Source organism: Notechis scutatus, chromosome 16, assembly GCF_049901735.1.
Source record: "Notechis scutatus isolate UNSWTSFEM ecotype Mainland chromosome 16, rNotScu1.2, whole genome shotgun sequence".
Classification (NCBI taxonomy): domain Eukaryota; kingdom Metazoa; phylum Chordata; class Lepidosauria; order Squamata; family Elapidae; genus Notechis; species Notechis scutatus.
This window is the reverse complement of record NC_142024.1, coordinates 5,060,060-5,079,266: the sequence shown is the minus strand read 5'-3', so window position 1 is coordinate 5,079,266 and position 19,207 is coordinate 5,060,060. Positions and strand designations below refer to the sequence as shown.

The 19,207-nt window shown below is 49.0% G+C and overlaps 2 long non-coding RNA genes across 2 annotated transcripts; one reads left to right on the top strand and one right to left on the bottom strand.

The window, feature by feature from the left end:
• The first annotated feature begins 7,085 nt into the window (after nucleotides 1–7,085).
• Nucleotides 7,086–9,982, top strand: LOC148129404 (uncharacterized). The gene is made up of 2 exons (XR_015745459.1): nucleotides 7,086–7,682; nucleotides 9,625–9,982. It is a non-coding gene; the product is annotated as an uncharacterized LOC148129404 (long non-coding RNA).
• Nucleotides 9,983–14,634: 4,652 nt separating this feature from the next.
• On the bottom strand, nucleotides 14,635–18,103 carry LOC148129403 (uncharacterized). Its single transcript, XR_015745534.1, has 2 exons — nucleotides 17,852–18,103; nucleotides 14,635–15,643 (listed from the first exon to the last, which is right to left on the bottom strand). It is a non-coding gene; the product is annotated as an uncharacterized LOC148129403 (long non-coding RNA).
• Nucleotides 18,104–19,207: the final 1,104 nt, after the last annotated feature.

Sequence of the window (19,207 nt, the reverse complement as noted above, 5' to 3'; positions counted from 1 at the left end):
TTCCCTTCTCTCCCTCCTTCCTTTCATGCTTCTTTGCTCCTCCTCCTTCCCATCTTTTCTTCCTTCTCTCCTCCTCCCTGCTTCTTTCTTTCTTCCTTCTTCCTTCCTTCTCTCCCTCCCTCCTTCCCTTCCTTTCTTCCTTCTCTCCCTCTCTGCTTCTTTCTTCCTTTCTTCTTTCCTTCCTTCTCTCTCTCTCCTCCTTCCCTCTACTTTGCTCCTCCCCACTCCCCACTTCTTTCTTCCTTCTCTCCCTCTCTGCTTCTTTCTTCCTTTCTTCTTTCCTTCCTTCCTTCTCTCTCTCCCTCCTTCCCTCTACTTTGCTCCTCCCCACTCCCCACTTCTTTCTTCCTTCTCTCCCTCTCTGCTTCTTTCTTCCTTTCTTCTTTCCTTCCTTCCTTCTCTCCCTCACTGCTTCCTTCCTTTCTTCTCTCCCTCCCTCCTTCCCTTCCTTTCTGCCTTCTTCTCTTCTCTTCTTCTTTCCTTCCTTCTCTCCCTCACTGCTTCCTTCCTTCCTTCTCTCTCCCTCCTTCCCTCCTTCTTTGCTCTTCCCCACTCCCTGCTTCTTTCTTCCTTCCTTCCTTTCATCCTTCCTTTCCTTCTCTCCCTCCCTCCTTCCTTCCTTCCTCCTCCTTCCCTCCTTCCCTTCCTTTCCTCCTTCTCTCCTCCTCCCTCCTTCCTCTTTCTTTCTTTCTTTCTTTCTTTCTTTCTTTCTTTCTTTCTTTCTTTCTTTCTTTCTTTCTTTCTTTCTTCTTTCTTTCTTTCTTCTCTCTCTCTCTCTCTCTCTCTCTCTCTCTTCTCTTCTCTCTCTCTCTCTCTCTCTCTTTCTTTCTTTCTTTCTTGATAACAAAAGTTACATTCTCGATCTCTTTCAATGTCGAGATATTCACTTTTTGTAAACATCATTGGTCTAATAGCTACACTTGGATTTTTTGTGGGGTTGGGTTAAAGAAGGTATTCATACAAAGGATTTTGAGGGGTCTGTTGTGCTACCCTTGGGTATCAAATGTTTTTTAAAAAGTAGTTTTTTGCCACTTGAGTTTGTTTATTGAGTGTATTTGGATAGCTTTGCCGAGCTGGAGGAGTCATTGCCATTCTTTGCGTTGCAACTGAAGGTGTCAAAGGCCTGGTGTTTTTTTCTTCTTCTTATCTTTCTTTTATTCATTTATTTTTTTGGCCTTGTTCTGACAGCTGAGACATCAGTCTGACATTTGTTCCCTTTTACAATCACAACAAATAAAGCTTGAGTATTAGTTTATGCTTTCTTTTGCCACCTTGAGGACTAGAAACCTGATGGCTAGATGCGGGAGGTATTTTTGGGGTTTTATGGAGGGTTTTTTTTTCCTGCAAGGCTGAGGATTAGAAACCTGGTCCACATGCATCACTGTGTGTTCAGGTGTGATTTCCTTAAAGAAGAGTAAAAAAATTTTTTGTGCCCTCTTGAATGCAAAAGCAGATAAACTTGATGTGATTTCTTCTGTTTCAGAGAATTGTTTTCCTTTCCTTTCCTTTCCTTTCCTTTCCTTTCCTTTCCTTTCCTTTCCTTTCCTTTCCTTTCCTTTCCTTTCCTTCTCTCTTCCCTAATTCATCCATCCCTCCGTCCTTCCTCCATTCCCTCCCTCCCTTTCTTTCTCTCTTTCCTAATCCTTCCTTCCTTCTCTTTCCTAATCCTCCCTCCCTCCCTTCCCTCCCTCCCTCGCTTTCCTTCTCTCTTTCCTAATCCTACCTCCCTGTCCTTCTCCCTTCCCTAATCCATCCATCCATCCTTCCTCCCTCCCTTTCCTTCTCCCTTCCCTAATCCATCCATCCATCCTTCCTCCCTCCCTTTCCTTCTCCCTTCCCTAATCCATCCATCCATCCTTCCTCCCTCCCTTTCCTTCTCCCTTCCCTAATCCATCCATCCATCCTCCCTCCCTTTCCTTCTCCCTTCCCTAATCCATCCATCCATCCTCCCTCCCTCCCTGTCCTTCTTTCTTCCCTAATCTATCCATCCATCCCCCCTCCCTCCTCCTAATGCATTTCTGTTTTCCTGCCATATTTCTAATTCTTGCATGACTCAGGAATAGTTTATGATCATTCAGCTATGACTTTTAGGACTCCTTCGATTTGAGCTTTCTGCTTTTGGAAAGGATTCCTAGGCTGATCCCTTCTGGGATCCGGCAAAAGGATCTGCCAGGTGCCAACCACACTGCTTTTCACATTGCTTTTATGTCGCGGCCTTTTAAGGATGTCCAGGGGTCTCGCAGGCATAGCTCAGCTGGGCTCCTGGAGAGGCGTGGCATTGCTGGAGGCCTAAATGGAGGGGAAAAAACCAGATTGAAAATAATTTTCTAAAATGACCTGGTGGCTCTTTACCCCTGGCGCATTTAAATCCAGGCCCTTAGAATCAAGTTTCCAGTCCTGTTTGACTTAACCGATATTATTTGCTGTTTTTTCCTTGCAACCTTTGTCGTTTTGAGCCACGTGTCTTGCCTTCTCTCCGCACAGGGGCTACGTTGATGGAGGAATGGACCGGGAGGCGAGAAATGGCACATTTGTGCGTGTTTCTTTGGCAGTGTCTTAGCTGGTTGTTGGATGTGATGGCTGAAGAAGCAATCAGCAAGCATACTGCTTCAGAAATGCTGCACGTTGGCAAGCTTTGTTCCGGAAGCAGCGTTTTCTCCTGGAAGTATAAGGAAGATGGACTGTTGGTGGGAAAACAGGAAGGGGACAGCTGCAAAGACCACAAAAGTTATTTTTTATTTGGGTAGTAAACTGTCACAACTGGGGAATCCCGAATCTGAAAGTTCCTTGCAATAAGTAAAAAAACTACAAATCTACCCCCTGCACCCATCATTGCATCGCATGCCCCAATCACCATCTGTCCCATGTTAAGACATCCTCCCACTTAGGCGCCAACTAACATGACCTTGAATTAGAAAAAAAACCATGTTATGTCTAACTATATACACTCCAAGAAATTCCCCCCTCCCATTTTCCCAGGCTCAAAATGTGGCAGTGTGGGAGCATCTGGTCTCAGTATGGCTTCCAAAGCTGTCAGGAGTGGATCTTGGTTCAGTTTCCCTTTGGTTTATCCCGGGTTTTCTTAAAAAAAAGAAGAAGAAGTGATAAACGGGTGTTGAACCCAGAAAACTCTGTGTGAGGAAAACAATTATGCAAAACCTAGAAATCAGGGAAATATGGCCCCTTGTGCCCAAGCATTTGGGGGTGCTGGTGTATTTATATTTTGTTTTCTTCTAGGTTGTTTTTTTTAAAGAGCAGTCTGACTTAAGGGAATTTTTACCTGTGGTTTATAGCATCCAGCCAGGAAAAGTGTCATTGATTTAAAAAAAATAAACGGATCAGGCTGGGTACCGAAGACAGAAGGGAGAAAGTTGGGGACTTTTTAACTCAGTTTCTGAGTGAGAGGCTATTATTCATTCTCTTTGTACCTTATCCCAAGCCATAACAGAATAACAAAGTTGGAGGTTATTCTGTTGGGATCTTGGAGGTCTTATAGTCCAACCCCCTCTCAAACAGGAGATCCTATACCATTCTGGTCAAATAGCTGTCCAGTTCTCTTCTTAAAGGCCTCCAATGATGGAGCATCCACAACTTCTGGTGGCAAGCTGTTCCACTGGTTAATTGTTCTCACTGTCTGCAAATTTCTCCTTCTCTCCTTGTTTAGTTTCCATCCGTTGCTTCTTATCCTGCCCTCAGGTGCTTTGGAAAATAGGTTGACCCCCTCAAGTATGCTATCATGTCACCCCTAATGATATGGTTGGTTTGCCATTTGGGAGTTGCGTGAATGCGATATTCCTATAAACCACTGTTTATTCAATAGAACACAGGGTTTGATTTTAAAATAAAACACCTTTAAATAAACCCCTGTTGAGCACCGTGGGCAAATCAAGTTGGAGAAGGAGAAGTCTGAAAGCTGGAGTTTTGACAAAAGAAATGCTGGACACACAAATGTGTGTTTCTGTGACATTCACGCTCAGTTGAGTAAAATGAAACGAATCCCACTTTATGCCTGGTTTTTTTTTTTCTTTTCTTTTTCTTTTTTTTGTGGAAAGCCTGCATCTCCAATGCTCTTTTTCCCCACTAAGTCCTGCCCAATTCACACTCTGTCCAGGGAATCAAACATATCCTTGTCTTCTCATCGGGTTGAACACTGAAGAAACTTTGAGGTTTAAAGCAGAATATTTCAAGCTTTATTGTGGTGAGGGCTGCTTTTCTGCATTCCAGCAGGACAGGATAATAAATAAATAAATAAATAAAACACCTTTATTGCTTTAGTGTGTTTATTTTTAAAAGGGACCGATCTATCTAAACTTTGGAGCCCTGTTTCCTCAACCGCAGCCTGAAAGTCTGCCCACCCCTTTCTAAAAAAAAAAAAAAAAAAAAAAAAAAAAGCCCATGAGGAATCAATCCCAGGGTGTGCACTTCAGAGGTACACTGCCCTTTAACGTGGAGGTTCTATTTAATTTCCCATTGCTTGTGACCTTGAGCAGGCAGCTGGGGTACCTCCTAAGCCGGGATGGATAATTAACTATGGCAATTTTATTACCCGTGGACTTCAATTCCCAGAATTCCTGAGCCAGTTTGACCCAGGCTGAACCAGGCTGGCTCAAGAATTATGGGGATTGAAGTCCACAAGTCAGACAGTTGCTATAGTTGCCCACCCCTGTCCTGAGAGTAGAGTAGAGTAGAGTAGAATAGAATAGAATAGAATAGAATAGGGATACACCAGATCTGTAACCTGATTATTTTTATTTATATTAACTTTTGCGATTCCTTCCCTGCGCCTGCCATAACGAAAAACCTCCACCAGGTGGCAGGCTGTTATTGCTGTGTAATTTCTTGCCTCCACCTGCCATGACGCAAAATGGCCACGAGAATGGGCTATTATTAAGTTCTTTCCTCCACCTGCAATGACGCAAAATGGCCACGAGATGGCGGGCTATTATTGTTAATGCAATTTCCCATAGACTGAAAACCGCGGTTTTCATGTAATCTGACGTTTATTTTCACCCCGTTTTCCCCTCTAGAGCAATGGGGGACTCAGAGTAAGATCCCTCGTAGGATTTCGCCAGATCTGTAATCTAATTATTTGTATTTATATTAACTTTTGCGATTCCTTCCCTGCGCCTGCCATAACCAGGTGGCAGGCTCTTATTGCTGTGCAATTTCTTTCCTCCACCTGCCATAACGCAAAATGGCCGCGAGATGGCGGGCTATTATTGTTAATGTGCAATTTCTTTCCTCCACCTGCCATAACGCAAAATGGCCACGAGATGGCGGGCTATTATTATTAAGTTCTTTCCTCCACCTGCCATAACGCAAAATGGCCACGAGATGGCGGACTATTATTGTTAATGTGCAATTTCTTTCCTCCACCTGCAATGACGCAAAATGGCCACGAGATGGCGGACTATTATTATTAAGTTCTTTCCTCCCCCTGCCATGACGCAAAATGGCCACGAGATGGCGAGCTATTATTATTAAGTTCTTTCCTCCACCTGCAATGACGCAAAATGGCCACGAGATGGCGAGCTATTATTATTGAGTTCTTTCCTCCCCTGCCATGACGCAAAATGGCCACGAGATGGCGAGCTATTATTATTGAGTTCTTTCCTCCACCTGCCATGACGCAAAATGGCCACGAGATGGCGAGCTATTATTATTAAGTTCTTTCCTCCCCCTGCCATGACGCAAAATGGCCACGAGATGGCGAGCTATTATTATTGAGTTCTTTCCTCCACCTGCCATGACGCAAAATGGCCACGAGATGGCGAGCTATTATTATTAAGTTCTTTCCTCCCCCTGCCATGACGCAAAATGGCCACGAGATGGCGAGCTATTATTATTAAGTTCTTTCCTCCACCTGCCATGACGCAAAATGGCCACGAGATGGCGAGCTATTATTATTGAGTTCTTTCCTCCCCCTGCCATGACGCAAAATGGCCACGAGATGGCGAGCTATTATTATTAAGTTCTTTCCTCCCCCTGCCATGACGCAAAATGGCCACGAGATGGCGAGCTATTATTATTGAGTTTTTTCCTCCCCCTGCCATGACGCAAAATGGCCACGAGATGGCGAGCTATTATTATTAAGTTCTTTCCTCCACCTGCCATGACGCAAAATGGCCACGAGATGGCGGGCTATTATTATTAAGTTCTTTCCTCCCCTGCCATGACGCAAAATGGCCACGAGATGGCGAGCTATTATTATTGAGTTCTTTCCTCCACCTGCCATGACGCAAAATGGCCACGAGATGGCGGACTATTATTGTTAATGTGCAATTTATTTCCTCCACCTGCAATGACGCAAAATGGCCACGAGATGGCGGGCTATTATTATTAAGTTCTTTCCTCCACCTGCCATGACGCAAAATGGCCACGAGATGGCGGACTATTATTGTTAATGTGCAATTTCTTTCCTCCACCTGCAATGACGCAAAATGGCCACGAGATGGCGAGCTATTATTATTGAGTTCTTTCCTCCACCTGCCATGCGCAAAATGGCCACGAGATGGCGGGCTATTATTATTGAGTTCTTTCCTCCCCCTGCCATGACGCAAAATGGCCACGAGATGGCGGACTATTATTGTTAATGTGCAATTTCTTTCCTCCACCTGCAATGACGCAAAATGGCCACGAGATGGCGAGCTATTATTATTAAGTTCTTTCCTCCACCTGCCATGACGCAAAATGGCCACGAGATGGCGGGCTATTATTATTAAGTTCTTTCCTCCACCTGCCATGACGCAAAATGGCCACGAGATGGCGGACTATTATTATTGAGTTCTTTCCTCCCCCTGCCATGACGCAAAATGGCCACGAGATGGCGGACTATTATTGTTAATGTGCAATTTCTTTCCTCCACCTGCAATGACGCAACATGGCCACGAGATGGCGAGCTATTATTGTCAATGCAATTTCCCATAGACTTTGAAAACCACGGTTTTCACGTAATTTCAGGTCTATTTTCACCCCGTTTTCCCCCTAGAGTGATGGGGGACGCAGAGTAAGATATTTTCCCCGAGTCCCTTCGACAAAAGCTCCGTCTGTCCCTTTAAAAGGCGGGTTACAATCAACGCGCGACGTCTCCCCTCTTTAGGCCCCCTTGCAATCGCCCTATCTTTTCCAATAGAACCGAATTGAGGCGGCCTGCTGACTGCCTGATAGGGACAACCGGTTGGGGCAGGGAAAATATGCAATTGCCGGGCCCGGGGAGGAGGGGAAGGGAAATCATCATCCACGAGAGAGAAATATTATGTTTGAAAACGGTCCAGCTAAAAGTGTATTCGAGCGGGGCAGGCAATCGGATAGACACCTCCTTGCAAGGGGCCTTTCTCTCCAGCAGCCTAGAGCGTCGAAAAAAGTCCTATTAGGGGGAAAGGCAGCAGCTGGGAGATTGCCTGGCTTCGCTAATAATCCAGTTTTAAGGCCAAAAAAAAAAGGGGGGGAAAGCATTTTTAGAGGCGAGGCTCCACATTTGCAAAGCGATACTTCTTTTGCTTGAGCCAGAGCCGCTTCTGCCGCCCCTGGGCATGAGTTTCTTTTCTTTTTTCTTTTGCAACCGCGACTATCAAGTCGAAATTGCCATTTTATTTTTTTGGGCGGGGTGCAAAGCTGCAATGAACTGGGCCAGAACCCGCTACTGAATTAATATTCTTCCAGGGCTTCGGGGCCAAATAGAGGTAAGTGAACAGCTTGCATGCACATTGCAGCCTTTAAAAAATGGGGTGGTGGTGGAGGGAAATAAAAAACCAGAGAAACGGGGGAAACCATGATTGACGTCCTTGGGTCCTCGAAGAAAGATTAGACCCAGAAGGATGGAGGCAAGAAATGGAAGTTTTTCATGGCAAGTGCATTAAGTGCCCTTATTCCATCCTATCCTTTATTCTATTCTTCTTGGTATTGTGTGTTGTGTGTTCTACTCTATTCCTACTTTACTCTAATTCTGCTCTAATTCTAACTCACTCTACTCCTACTCCTACCCCCACCCCATTCTATTCTTCATCCTATTCTATTCTATTCTAGTCTATTCTATTCTAGTTAGTTAACCTGGGTTAAGGGTCTTGTGAACCCACAGCCCAAGTGGCTCGTGCTTGGCCACACCTGCCATAAATTGCCTCCACTGTGGCCTTAGCAGGCTGGCTGAAAACTAGTTCATGGTTTCAGCCCATCCTGGCTTTGTGGAATGCATGGATCCAATCTGGGTTTGCTGCCCAGGTGATAAACCATTTGGCTTTAAACCTTGGAAGGGCCTCCCTTTGTGTCCTAAGACTGAATTTCTGAGGGTGCCACCTCCCAAATCTTCAAAGGCCTGTGCCTTTTGCCCAGTGCCCCACAATCCCAATTTCTCCTTGTGTGCTGTTAAAACCCACCTGTGCAGGTGCCTTGAGCCAATCTCTGCATGCCAAAAAAAGGCTTCCTGGTTGTTTTTGACCTCTTTATTTCTCTTTTTAGATGCTCTGGCTTCCAAATTTCTTCCAGCTTCCCCCCTCACTCCGTCCCTTTGCGTGTCCCTCTCCACCCCTCAACAAAACCAGACAGAGATCCCCTTCTCGGCCTGTTTTAGATCCTGTAGATCACAGGATTTCACTGGTTCTCCCTCCTTTCTCTGAATCGGGATTATTTCCAGCACAAATCGTTCCGCAGGGCACCATTGCCCAAAGAACCATTTTAAGAGATTCCTAGTAAAGAACCCAGGCTTGGGGGGGAAGTAATAATGCCGCCCTTATTGTTTTAACACAATAAAACAAATGTGTATGATGGGGAGGGGATTGGATGAGCCGGAGAGCAAGGGTGTGTGTGTTTTTTTGCATTGGTAAATAATGTTTATTGCTCTGTGCGTGGTTTGCAACCATTTAGAGAGGGCCAGAAAAATGCACCGTTTGAGGTGCAGGCAGTACAACGTAACCTGGAAGCCCCCCCTTCACCTACAAGCGTTGAACGGTGGCAGTTCCCAGGGTTCCCTGTTTACCTGTTCAGGTATAAGATCCAAGAAGGCACCAAGAACTCCACAGTCCTCCTCCCCTTCCCCTCCTCCTCCTCCCCCCTCCTCCTCCTCTCCACAAACCTCATTTCCTTCCAACACTGATGATGTTACTTAGTTTGGTTCTGAAATGTCTACAAGGAAACCACCCAGCTTGGAGAGCCCCAAGGACCTTTGAGCTACAGCCCTGAGCTACAAATATTCTTATTGATATCCCAAAGTTGCTTTTCCAAGGGAGAACTGGACTTTCCTGGGGTTTCTTTGAAGACATTTCGCTTCCCATCCAAGAAGCTTCTTCAGCTCTATCGACGTCCTATTGACACCTTCTCTCATTCTCCACTTGGAGGTTGAGCCCCTTAAGGTTTGCTCCTCCCTCTTCTTCCGATCAAGCTTCCCGTCCTGCAGGGGCCACGCATAAGGCTTTAAAGCCCGTGGCACGTACCACGCGGGCTCCTCCTTAGTGCCAGGGCTGTTAACTCCTCTCTGCTCTGGAAGAAAGGTTGCATTTCAGCTTTTCTTTTTGAAATGGTTTGCACCCTCCGCTTGGTTCGGCTCTCGGTTTCCCAAATCCCCGGCTCTCAGCCCTGTGCCCGAATCCCCCCAGGTGCTTCATTTGCTTTCCTTGCTGTTTTTTCCTCCAGGTAGCCAAGAGGTGGGCTGGGTGTTGCATACAGCCAGTTTCCCAGCGGCTTCCCCAGTGCAACCTGCCAACTGCAACCTTCCTCCCGCGGAGCTTCGCCCAACCCTCCACCGGAAGCATGGCCTCGTCCCCCTACGGAGGGAAGCTTCTCCCCAGCCGGGTCTCCCCCAAGCAGGAAAATGGGACCTCTCTCTCTTGGAGGCTCTGGGCGATGCCCCCAAGCCCCCTTCGTAACGCCTGGATTCTCCGCCGTCGGACATCTCACTGAAGAAGGAAGTTTCCCCCCACCAAGAGGCTGTGTGGAAATCTGCTAAAATATTCGTATTGGGGGGAGGAAATAAAGGCTCGGCGGGATGGTTTTTTAAAATTTATTTATTAGGGAGTCTCCAAAGAAACCTTGGAAGGAAGACACACTTGCAGAAGGAGAAATGGCTCTGCAAACCAGCCATGGAGGGGCAAGGAAACCCCCTCCCTCTTCCTGTTTTGCAGAGGAGGGGGAACACCTCCCTGGCTGGAACCGGTACAGCGTTGCTTTCTTGTGGGGGGAGGTCTATGCATCACTAGCAGCTTTTGAGACAGACAAAGTGATCCAGTATCCAAACTCCAAGTTCTTTTTTAATTTTTATTATTATTTTTATTTGGATGGTAGAGCACAGCCTGTCCTGTGTGGGGATATCTTCTTCCCTTTTTTCCCCCCTTTCCTTGGACTTCCTGTGTGTCTCTTTGATGGGCATCATTGGTTGGTTTGCTAGCTCGCTCGCTTGTTTGTTTGTTTCCATCCTGGCCTTTCTGGGCATTTGGTTGACTCGGGACTCCCGTCCTTCCAAGGTCGGTTAAACGAGGACCCGGATTGTTTGGGGGGTGCAATGCATTGTTGACTCTGCAAACCGCTTAGAGACGGCCGTAAAAGCCCCGTGAAGCGGCATAGAAGTCTTAAAAGTGCTATTGCAGTTTAGAGGTTGCAGGGAGGCCCATCAGCCGCGGGTTTGGCTGCCTGGGAATTGTTGGGAAGGAGGCAGAAAGGAAGCAGGAAGGATTTTGTGCTTGGGGGAATGGGGGTAACCCATTGCTTCCCTTCTGGAAGTCTCTGTGTGTGTGTGTGTGTGTGCCCTTGGTGCTCTCTGAGCTTGGTTTTCTTGCAGACGTCTCATGACCCAATTAGGTAACATCATCAGTGCAGTGAGGAAGGGGTGATTAGGGCAGTGATGATGTTACCAACCTGGGTAATGAAACGCCTGCCAGAAAACCCAAGTTTGGAGAGCACCAAAGACCCCACAATTCAACCCTGAGCTATATTCTCCTCTCTGTGTGTATGCATGTGTGTGTGTATACAATACACAGGTATGCTCTGTTTTAATTGGCTTTTGTGCCCAAAGGGTGCAGTGTTTTTTTTTTATTTTCAGGCAGGGCAACCTGGGTGAGGATACGGAATTGCACATTTTCCCTGGTATCCACCCAGGCAACCAACATGGAGCCCTTGCCAGCTTTTAACCAGTGTGTGTATGTGTGTGTGTGTGTTTGCACAGTTTGGGGTGGGGGAAAGAATGCAGGGGCCAATTTTGAAGACACCCTGCTGCGTCTGTGTTTTTCCCCTCCCCTGGTGCATTTTCACTGAACCCAAGATAGCTCAGTTGGTATCTTAGCTTCTTGTTAAAAGCATCCCATCCACTTGAAGGCTTTCCAGCAAAGCAGTTGAGAGAACAATAAAAACAAGAGAGAATTCACTCCATTTGTAAAACAGGTTGGGTGTCGGGGAGCGTCCTTCAGGACTTACAATTCCTTTTTTGGGTGGGTGGGGGGAGACATGAAAGTATTGGTGGGTAAACAGCCCAGCTTATTAGATGAAATCCTGGCCTAATCAGCCAGCTTAGAGCAAAGGGGTAAGTATGAAATAATAGTGTTACCAGTTGTGGGAACCACCAGATGGCAACGAGGACAAGAAGAACAGGTAAGAACAGGTAAGTGGAGGGCACAGGTGCTGGGAAGATGGGGGAGGGCAGGCAGGCCTTAGAGAGCCAGAGTGGGTTGGCAAGAGCCCCCCAAGAGCTGGCCTGCCTGCAGCCCCCATCTTCCCAGCGCCTGCATTTCCCTCCCTCCTCTTGCCCCCCCCCCATCTTTGGCCTCAAGGGGGGGACCGAGGTAGGGAGGGGCAGGCCCTGGGTGCCCCCCTTCCAGGTCTGCAGGGTTGGGGTGGCCCCTGCCATCTTCCCAGGGCCATCACCTCTTCCTCCTCCCCTCTTCTGCCCCAGGAGGGCTGCTGGGGGCTGAGTGGAGGTGGGGAGAGGAAGGCACTTGGGAGGATGCTAGAGGCTGGCTGGGGAGGGGCTCCTTGGCAACGCCCCTCCTCTTCCCTTCCCAGCTCCCCTGGTGCCAGGCAATGGGGGGAATGGGAGGTCCTGGGCTGGAGGGTGGGGACGTTGGCAGGCCAGGGGCAAAGGCCTCCCTTGAAAAGCCTGCCAATCCCCCCCCCTCTCTGGGCCTCCCTTTCCCTGCTGAGTCTCTGCCAGCATGGCACCAAGGGGGCTGGGAAGAGGAGAGGAGGTGGGCAAGGAGCCCCTCCCCAGCCTGCCTCTGACCTCCTTCCAGGGCCTGCCTTGCCCACCTCCTCCAGCAGCCTCCTTGGGGGGGGGGGAGGAGAAGAGGAAAGCCCTGGGAAGATGGGGAGGGGCCTCTCAGCCCAGTAGACCTGGGGGGGGGGGGCACCCAGGGCCTGCCCCTTCCTGGTCCTCCCCTTGGGGCCACAGATGGGAGGGGGCAGAGGAGGGAGGGAAATGGGAAGGGGAGGGAGGGTTGGGTGGTGGGGGAGGGGTGTAGGTGGGGAAAGAAACACACAGGATGGCAGAAGAGACAAGTTTTATTAAAGTTCAAAGAAAACAAGTTATACATCCCCCTCTGATCCCAGACCCCCCTGCCCACCCCCCACTATCCCCCTCCCTGGCCCCCACCTCCCACCCCCACGTGCCCCCCCCCCCCCCCTTGGCTTCAGTTCTGGCTTAAGGGGCCCAGGGGAGGGAGGTCCTAGGAAGAGGGGGGTATGTGCTCCCCCTCCTCCCAGGCCCCCTTCTCCCCCAGACCCCTTTTAGGCCAGGATTGAAGCCAAAGGCATTGATGGTGACTGAGGGAGGTCCATGGGACGTGGGTGTGATGCGCCAGAGAACGGTTGCCCAATGTCCCTCGGCTTGGAGTGGCCAAACTGCCACCCTGAGGACCAAGGACACTGGGCAGCTGCTCTCTGCCCAGCCCACCTGCACCCCAGCCCCATTTCTCAGCCTCCCCCGGTCCCCACCAACCCCTCAGCTTCAACCGTGGCACAAGAGAAGCTGGCAAGAGAGGCTCTGGGGATGCCCAGGGCTGCCCTGGGGGGCTTGGATGCCCCAGACCTCCCTAGGGCCTCCCTGCCAGCCTCCCTGATGCCATGGCTGGCTCCCGGCCTTTCCCCCCACTCCTGAGTGTGACCCACCATGCACAGAGATTTTCTCTATGCACCCATTGCTATAAGCAGGCACGCACAAATGTATATTATTTGAAATTAACTCCAAGATTTGGAATAAATTGTGCACACCTACTTAGAACAAGGGGAGGAACTGCAGACTTACCTCAAGACACACCTGGATTTTCTGGCTCACCTGCCTAGGTGCTGGGAAGATTGGGGGAGGGAGCATGCAATTTTAAGTTGTGCAGGCTTCTAACTAGAGCTGAAGTCCACCCACCTAAGTTTGCCAAGGCCAAGAACCACTGGAAACCCTAAAATGGGGTCTTCAAACTTGACAGCTTTAAGACTTGTGGACTTCAACTCCCAGAATTCCTCCTCCAGTTGTGTTAGCTCATAAATTCTGGGGGTTTAAGTCCACAAGTCTTAAACTTGCCAAGATTGAAGACCCTTGATCTATATCACCTATCAATCATCTATCTCTATATCATCTCTCTATCCTCTATATCTGGGCTCTTCAAACTTGACAGCTTTAAGACTTGTGGACTTCAACTCCCAGAATTCATGTTAGCTCAAGAATTCTGAGCCAAGCTTTGCTGGCTGAGGAATTCTGGGAGTTGAAGTCCACAAGTCTTAAAGTGGCCAAGGTTGGAGACCTCTGCTCTAGGGCATCCTATGGAGATAGGATTCTGCCCTCTGTGTGAAGAACTCAACACAGAATCCAGAAGAATTGGAGACCCAACACCTGCAGGGCCTGGCACTTGTCCCAAGTCCCAGATTTCTGAACACAGAACTGGCAAGAATTGGGGGCCACCACCAAGTGAAGGCATGGAGCTCTCTGGTCTCCAAAGAATGGTGAACTTCAGTTTCCAGAAGTCTCCAATCCACGGGATGGAGAACGCTGGGAACTGAATTGCAGCTATCTGGTGTCTTGGGGAGAAAGGGGACATCTTAAGCTCCTCTAGCTACCATTGCTAAGGATTCTGGGAGCTAAAATTCCTCCCTTTGAAAGTTGCATCTTTCAATGGATGGACTACAGCTCCCAAATCTCTTAACCCCTCCTGCAGAATTCTGGGAGTTGAGTGGGAGCCATCTAGTGCCTTCCCCTCTGGAGGACTCCAATTCCCATAATCTGAGAGTTGAAGTCCACACCCTTCTAAAGGCCAATTGGCTTTCTGAAAGCAAGTCCAGACCTACTTGGGGGGAGGTATAGATGACCCTCTTAGATCAGGGTTTCCCACCCTTAGCAAGATGTGTGGATTTCAACACCCAGGATTCCCCAAACCGATTGGCTGGGAAATTCTGGGATTTGCAGTCCACACACCTTCAAATTTGAAAAACGCTGATCTAAGTTCCTCTGACACCTCAACTCTGTCCTACCCCCCTGAACTACATGATCCTACCAGATAAACTCTCATGGTCCTTACCCAAGGCAAAGGCTGACAACAGCCATGATTCCTTGACCCTACCAGCCACAGCTTAAAACTTACCACTTAAATCAAATTTACCACTTGAGGGCTCTTGGGCCTCAAGCGTATCTCCACAAACCACCAAACATTGATAGCCAATCTGAAGACTTAAGACTCCCTTCACCTAACTTGCAAATTACAGAGAGATCCTGGCTATGTTGTAGATCAATAATAACAATCAATAATAAGACTTATCCATTCACAACCAACAACAAGACTTGCTATAATTCCTTATTCTAGACCTGATTTGTCTGGTGACCTCAAGCAACAAGTGTGTGTGTGTTGGGGGGTCTCAGTTCCTGGTGGGCACCACACAGCCGGCGAAGAAAGGCGTGCGTGGGTCACAATGCAGTAAAAGCCGCAGGGAAGAACGTTTCTCCATCGGGATCTGGCCGTTTTGCCCGCTGCGGTTTCGGTGCAGAGCGATCCAGGCCTCCGAAAGAAATCCACAAGAGGCTGTTTTTACAAGCCAAGAACAGACACACACGATCCCTTCCCATACAGAAATAAAAATAAGAGGAATTGGGGGGAGTGGGGGATTCAAAGCATGCATTGTGCTGCCAGTCCAACTCTTCCTGCTGTTGTTTGGTCCCAAGAGTTTTAAATAAGGTCACTTGCAGGAAGAGCCAAGCCACAAAATGTGGTGGCACGTTGGTCTTCCATCTCTGCGTCTCCAGCGCTGGGTGGGTGGGATTGGCCTCCAGAAGAGGAAGGGGCAGCATTGAAGGCTGGCCTGGCTTTTTAATTTTTAAAGTAGGCATTATTTTGAAATGGTTTTAAGAACCTCCATTATTATTATTCTAAAGAGGCAGGGGTTTTTTTCAGCCATCGTGGTCTTTTTAAGCTCCCCTGCTGGAGGATAAAATTTTCTGGCATGTCCCTCCAGTGCATTAACACGGATTAAGGGCCAGCTGGAACAATGCAGCCCCTTCCTCAGTCCTCCACAAGTGGCAACAGCTGTCCAGTTACACCCCACCAAAATCTGTCCATCCATCAGTCTCCATTGGAAAAATCCAAGTCTTCCACCACATCCTCTCCTCTTCTTGCCAGCCATTGCAACTCTGCCCGAGGCAGCAGTTTCCGACTGTGGTGGCTCCGTTGGGGCACGGCCCTCTCGCCTCCTGGAGAAGGAAGAAAAACGGGGGTGTCAATCCAACCACAACTGAGAGAGGAAGAGGCACAAAAAGGCAGCTGGATGCTAATTAATCATCTGTGCTAATTAATGGAATGTCTGCAGGGCGCAGGAGGGGGCGAGATGGAAATGGGAAGGTGGGCAGGATACAAGGTTAATAATAAGTAAAGCAATAAATAAACCTGAGTGTTTAGAATGGGGATGGAGGATGATGGAGAAGAAAATTTTTATTTCCCTTTCCCCCCATTTTGTGTGTGTGTGTGTGGGGAGAGAAACAGGACGACAACAACTCTATAAAGGCTTCCAAAACCCACATCCTAGAAATAAGGGGGGAATTGGGCTCCTCTCCAAATGTTTCTGGGTGAACAATCTACGGAGGTGAATTTAGAAGCATGCTCTTCCCTCTTAAAATGGGCTAGGGTGTTACTTCTTGAGCACATGGAAGGGGGGGGTCCTTTGGGGGTTGGGACCCTCCCCCCAAACCTGCCCCCAACTCTGCCTCTGCATTCTTCTGTGGGAGACCCACTCTGCCAAACCAAGTTTTCCACCTTCCCATCTGCCCCAAAGAGCTGGACCTGCAGATCTTCTCATGATGGTCTAGAAATCTAAGTTGGGTGACCTAGAACTATGGGGGTTTATCCACCTGCCCACCCCAGAGAGGGGGAGAGAGGGAGAGAAAGAGCAGGGGAGAAGCCAAAGGGCTGATGAGCACCAGAATGAAGGAGAAACATACATATGCACCCATCCTATGCAGACCTCGACTATGTCAGAATGGGCAAACAAGTGGCAACTTTAAATCTCAACAAACAAATGCTCTGTCTTACATATTGGTAAAAAAAAATCAGAAAATAAAATGCAAGCTGAATAGTCAAGACCTTGTTGATGACCCCCACTATGTCAAGGACCTTGGAGTACTCATCTCTAATGACCTAAGTGCTAGAGTCCACTGTAACCACGTAGCCAAAAGGGCATTAAGAATTGTTAACCTAATCTTGCGTAGCTTTTTCTCCAGTAATATTGCACTACTAACTAGAGCAAACAAAACATTTGCTAGACCAATTCTCGAATACAGCTCATCAGCCTGGAACCTGCACTATATATTGGATATTAATACAGTCAAGAGAGTCCAGAGATATTTCACAAGAAGAGTCCTCCATTCCTCTACTCTACTCACAACAGAATACCTTAGGCTTCGCCTCTCCCTTAAGCAACAGGTATTTTGGGCTCAACTGTGGTCATAAGTCAAGGACTTGCTATATGACATTACTTCTACTTTAAAATGGATACACTCCCTTCCCAGGCCATGTTTCCATAAGGACTGCTAATAAAATAGCCGATTTCCAAGTTTGCAAAGCTTTTCACACACACAATACATTTAAAGCAACTTTCCAACAGGCCAAATGATCCATAAACTTCAAAAACAAAAACACAACCCCACCCACTATCCCCTGGACAAGGCCTGCAAGAAGAAATGACCCAACACACACACACACACCCAGGGCCCCTGGTCCCACTCACCCACCACCGTCCACCTGGCATGGGAGCTCCTGCAAACCCCACCCAGCCCCACACCTGTGCATGCCCCCCTCTCCCCCCCAGCAAAGCCAATGTAACCAAGCTCCATCAGGCCCCCTTGCAAAAAAAAAACGCCAGCCAGGTTACTAGATCTCATGGGGGCCCCCAGGTTCTGCCCAGGATTGGACCAGAAGACCTCCTTCCGGCTCTATTCTGACTGAAATGGTCGAAGGTCTCCTGCCTGAGCTGGGGGTCAGACTAGAAGACCTCCAAGGGCCCTTCTGATGGATGGATGGATTGAAACCGACCCATTAAGAAGGCTTCGGCTGTTGCAAGACAACGGGCCCCCTCCCGCCTCTCTTCCTTTCCTCTCCCCCGAGGAAGCAATGGGGGAGGGGAAGCAGCCCTAAAGGACCCCTTCTCCCCCACCCTCCACCCCCCACCTTTAGGGGCAGCCAAACGGGGAGAGTCTCTTCTTCAACCGGCCCCGTTCCGCCTCCTCCTGGCGTGGCTGCCCTTCCCGCCCTCCGTGTCTCTCTCCCCACACCCCACAAAGAAACCCCGCCAGCCCCAAACGAGGCAGGCGAGCCAGCGCCATTTTCTCCCCGGGCGCCACTCCGAAGCGGCTCCGGTTGGCCAACAGAGGGAGGGGACGGGACGGAGGAGGCCTCCTTACCGGAACCGGAGCCGTGAAACCCTCCAGGCCCTTCCCGAGTCCCACCGTCCTCGGGGCCGTCGCGGAAGGCAGCGAGAGGCCGCTCAACAAGCCGCTGAGGCGCCTCACCAACCGCCACCGCCCCGCAGCTGCGCCGAAGGCCGGCCACGCCCTGCGCAGGCGCACGTGGCTTGCGGGTGGTCACGTGCCCGGGCGGGGCGTGGCTTGGCGAACATGTGACGGGGTGGGCGCGGCCTGGTGGTCATGTGGCTGGGTGGGCGTGGCCAACTCAATGATTATTTTATTTATATCAACTGTTGCGATTCCTTCCCTGCGCCTGCCATAACGAAAAAGCTCCACCAGGTGGCAGGCTACTATTGCTGTGCAATTTCTTTCCTCCACCTGCCATAACGCAAAATGGCCACGAGATGGCGGGCTATTATTGTCAATGCAATTTCCCATAGACTTTGAAAACCGCGGTTTTCATGTAATTTGAGGTCTATTTTCACCCCGTTTTCCCCTCTAGAGCAATGGGGGACTCAGAGTAAGATCCCTCGTCGGATTTCGCCAGATCTGTAACCTGATTATTTTTATTTCTATTAACTTTCGCGATTCCTTCCTGCACCTGCCATAACGAATAATCTCCACCAGGCGGCAGGCTGTTATTGCTGTGCAATTTCTTTCCTCCCCTGCCATGACGCAAAATGGCCACGAGATGGCGGGCTATTACGATCAAGTTCTTTCCTCTCCCTGCCATGACGCAAAATGGCCACGAGATGGCGGGCTATTACGATCAAGTTCTTTCCTCTCCCTGCCATGACGCAAAATGGCCACGAGATGGCGGGCTATTACGATCAAGTTCTTTCCTCTCCCTGCCATGACGCAAAATGGCCACGAGATGGCGGGCTATTATTATTAAGTTCTTTCCTCTCCCTGCAATGACACACAATGGCCACGAGATGGCGGGCTATTACGATCAAGTTCTTTCCTCTCCCTGCCATGACGCAAAATGGCCACGAGATGGCGGGCTATTACGATCAAGTTCTTTCCTCTCCCTGCCATGACGCAAAATGGCCACGAGATGGCGGGCTATTACGATCAAGTTCTTTCCTCTCCCTGCCATGACGCAAAATGGCCACGAGATGGCGGGCTATTACGATCAAGTTCTTTCCTCTCCCTGCCATGACGCAAAATGGCCACGAGATGGCGGGCTATTACGATCAAGTTCTTTCCTCTCCCTGCCATGACGCAAAATGGCCACGAGATGGCAGGCTATTACGATCAAGTTCTTTCCTCCCCCTGCCATGACGCAAAATGGCCACGAGATGGCGGGCTATTACGATCAAGTTCTTTCCTCTCCCTGCCATGACGCAAAATGGCCAC